The sequence below is a fragment of the Octodon degus genome, unplaced genomic scaffold (assembly GCF_000260255.1).
Source record: "Octodon degus isolate 3935 unplaced genomic scaffold, OctDeg1.0 scaffold00064, whole genome shotgun sequence".
Lineage (NCBI taxonomy): Eukaryota > Metazoa > Chordata > Mammalia > Rodentia > Octodontidae > Octodon > Octodon degus.
Window position 1 is genome coordinate 6,243,298 of NW_004524640.1, and position 3,762 is coordinate 6,247,059.

Genomic DNA, 3,762 nt, shown 5'->3' on the forward strand with positions numbered 1-3,762 from the left:
TTTTTTTTGGCGGAACCGGGGATTGAACTCAGGCCCTTGCGCTTGCCAGGGAAGCGCTTATTCCACTGAGCCATCTCCCCGGCCCATGAGCTGTACAATTTTAGAAGCTTTAACCTGTGTACTTGCATACACAAGATCAGCGCTGCAATCAAGAAAATGAGTGTACCTGTAACACCCCTAATTATTTTCATTTTCCATTGTAACCTTTCCATTTTTCTCTCTCAAATGTACTGTTATGCTTTCTGTCACCATAGCATAACTTACATTTTCCAAAGTTTGATATTAATGGAATCATATAATACGTGTTTTTTTTTTTTAATCTCGCTTCTTTCACTCATATTAGGGATTGTTTTATGTTGATATATGTGACAGTAGTTTATTCCTTTTTGCTGCTGAGTAATATTTCATCTTGTAAATATACAGCATCTGTTTTGTTCATCTGTTGAGGGACATTGGTTGCTTCTACCTCTGAGTACTATAAATAGGCAGTATTTTCTTTGGGGGTCATTGTTTTCTTAAATTGAATTTTGAGGTTTTGTATATTCTATATATTAATTGTTAATCAAATACATGCTTTGTGAAGAGTTTATCCCAGTTTGTGTGGCTTGTTTATTCACTCTTTAAAAAAAAAAATTGTTGGGGTGGAGTGGGGAGATTGAGGGTAGAAGGCCCTTACTGGTTGGGCAACGTTAGGCAAGGCTCATTTTAAAGGAGCTGGTTGTGGGAACTGTTGAAAACTGCAGGGCCGGGGACATAGCTCAGCAAGGGCCTGAATTCAACCCCCAGTTCTTCAAAATAAAAATAAAAATAAAAAAACCCTGCAGATCCGCGAGAGGCGGCGCCCTTCTGGCTGGCTGACTTTGTGCCATCAGCTCAAGAATTATGTGAAGCCAGGAGCCCAAAATGAAAGGACCGAGACTGCAGTCCCAGGAGGCCCCTTCACCCCTGGAAAAGGCCTCTCGATGGGTCCTAGCCTTGGCGCTAGAAGATGTCATGGCTCCTCACTTGGTCTCCCTAGCCTGACAAAAGGAGGCCTCCATCCCATGGGACCACAGCAACCACCAAGATGTCATCTGTAACCAGTCACCCACCTCAGCACCCAGGCAGGTCAAATGGTCTTCTCAGGCCAGGCCTCCTGACTTACTACATTTATGCAGAGACCCCTAAAGTCAGACCCACTGATCTTCCACCCTGAGGTGGCAATCAAGGACAAGCCCTGGCCAGGAGAACAGTCCTTCACTAAAGGTGGACCAGACCCTACAACCTACCCTGGTGGTGTTGCTGGAAGGTATTGGTGCTCCCAGGCCCCCAGTAGAGGGCTTTGTCAATGAGAGCTCCAACTGCATCAGCCCAGCACAGAGAGCTAAGCTTGTGACCATGATTCACCGGTCAGGGCCTCCACCCAGGGACCTCAATCCCCCATTCCAGCCATGCACCCTGCCTGCAGACCATCTGGACAGCCCAACTCCAGCCCGAGGTCCTGCTCTGGAGCCCCCACCAACTCCACCACCATCCAGCCTTCTACACCCCCCGCCGCAGTCCCTGGGGCTTGGCTCCCCACTTCTGTTCTGTGTGCTCCAAGCTGGAGAGTTTTGCTGACATCTTCCTCATACCCAGCAAAACTCTAGAGCCTCCACCTCTGTCATCCTCCATGAAGCTGGAGGTAAAGATTTCCATCTCAGAGGCTGAGCAGTGCAGGACTGCCGAAGCTACTATATCCATCAGCCCCCAGCTCCTATCCGCCAATGGCAGGCTCAGCAGCATGGTATCCCTACCCCTCTCTCTAAACTCTCTCTGGGCCAAAGCCACTGCTGCCCTGATCTGGGGGCCCCTGGCTCAGGTACCTGCACCTGGCCCCCTTCTCCACCCCAACCAAGCTGGCCACACCCATGACAGCACACTGTGGGCGTGGGGAGATGGCCCGTGCCCCACCACCCCTTCTGCCCTGTCTCCAGAAAGAGGTCTTCCCTCTTGGGGGAGTAGGAGCCTCCACTTCTCGAGCCACATGTTGCTCGTCCACTGTGTCTACTTCTTCTTTCTCTGAACCAGCAGAACCCAGGTTGGGCTCAACCTAGTGGAAGGAGCCAGGGGCCTCAGCAGACCAGGTGCTTTCAGACCCTGAGACCAAGACTACGGGAAAGTTTTCCCAATTCAAGATATACAGAACACCCAACCATCCTCAATTAAATCTTATACCAATGGGGCTGCCCAGACCAGTCAGATTGAACAAAGAGTTCAACTTGGAAGAAATTTATACCAACAAGAATTATCATTCACCCACAACCAGAAGGACCTTTGAGACCATCTTTGAGGAACCATGGGAACTTAATGGGACTCTGGTTTTCACCAGCTCTAGGAAGCTCTGCTGGGCTGTAGAATTTCGAGACAGCAGCCTTCCTCAATCCTGCTGGCCATCTCATGGGGTCAGGGCTACCACGCGCAGGACTGTTACTTTCAACCTGGCACCCAGCCTGGATGTGGGCCCTCTCCTGCAGAAACAGCTGGAGGAACTAGATGCCTCGCTCCTGGAGGAGGAAAAAGTGGACGGGGAGTGGCCCCTTCAGTCCTAGGAACTCTGTCTTTTTGTCTGTCCACCTCTTAGAGGGAGCTGAAACCTCTGAGACAGTTATATTTTTTCTGTATATTTCTAGTAAAATTTTCATTGTTTCTTAAAAGATAAATAAAAATAAAACACTTTATTATTTTAAAGAATGCAAAATAGTAAAAAAAAAAGCATTAGAAACAATACAAAATTGCATTAAACAAAGTAATGACAATTCATCAGTGGTTTCTGTGTTGTATGACATTATCTTCAAATTAGTTGTTTAGGTTACCAGTTATAAACCTGAAAAACTGGTTAAAAACAACAACAACAAAAAGCTATAAGAGATTAAAAAGAAAAAAAATTTAAGTGTTAACTGCTTCTTTCAAAACACCAGCAGAAATCGACAGTATAACTATCCAAACTATCCTGCATACATACATAAATATATCTTTTTCTCTTTCTTTTGTCCTTTTCCTCATCCCAGTTTTTCCTTCCCATTGAATAAATTCTTTCTCTTTCACAGTATCTATTGTACCATTCAGATTTTAGTTACTCTTTCAGGCTCTCACACTAAGGAGACAATACGATGTTTGCACATGCGGGTCTGACTTATTTCACTAAGTAGTGTGGTCTCTAGCTGTATCCATTTACCAATACAAGCCTGGAGTTTGTCTTGTTTATAGCTGAGTAATGCTCTGTTGTGTAAAAATACCACATTTTTTTTATCCATTCCTCAGCTGATGGGCATTTGGGTTGTTTGCAAGAGTTAGCTATGACAAATTGCGCTGCTGAGAACATGAATGGGCATAAATCGCTGTGGCATGATGCTGTTAGCTGTTCTGCAAAAGTACCCAGCAGGGGAAAAGCTGGCTTGAACGGGACCTCCACTCCTAGCTTTTTGAGGATTCTCCATGATGATTTCCATAATGGTTGTACCAGCCTGTACTCCCACCACCAGTGGTTCCTTTTTCCCACAGCCTCTCTAGCATTTGTTATTGGGTGACTTCTAGATGACAGCCATCCTTTCTGCTGTAGCATGTTATCTCAACGTTGTTTTAATTTGCATCTCTTGAATGACTAGTGATGGTGAACATTTTTTCATATATTTATTTGCCATTTGTTTTTCTTCATTTGTGAAATGTGTATTCATCTCAGATACACATTTTTGGATTGGGTCTTTGAATTTTGAAGGCCTAATTATTTATTTATTTATTTAT

The 3,762-nt window shown here is 45.1% G+C and overlaps 1 protein-coding gene and 1 pseudogene across 1 annotated transcript in view; both read left to right on the top strand.

Annotated features, from left to right (window-relative positions):
• The window catches only part of Rassf8 (Ras association domain family member 8), a 146,908-nt gene that overhangs the window by 9,662 nt on the left and 133,484 nt on the right, over positions 1 to 3,762 (top strand). The gene's annotated exons all lie outside the window — the stretch shown is intronic.
• LOC101578526 lies at positions 904 to 2,570 on the top strand (annotated as a pseudogene).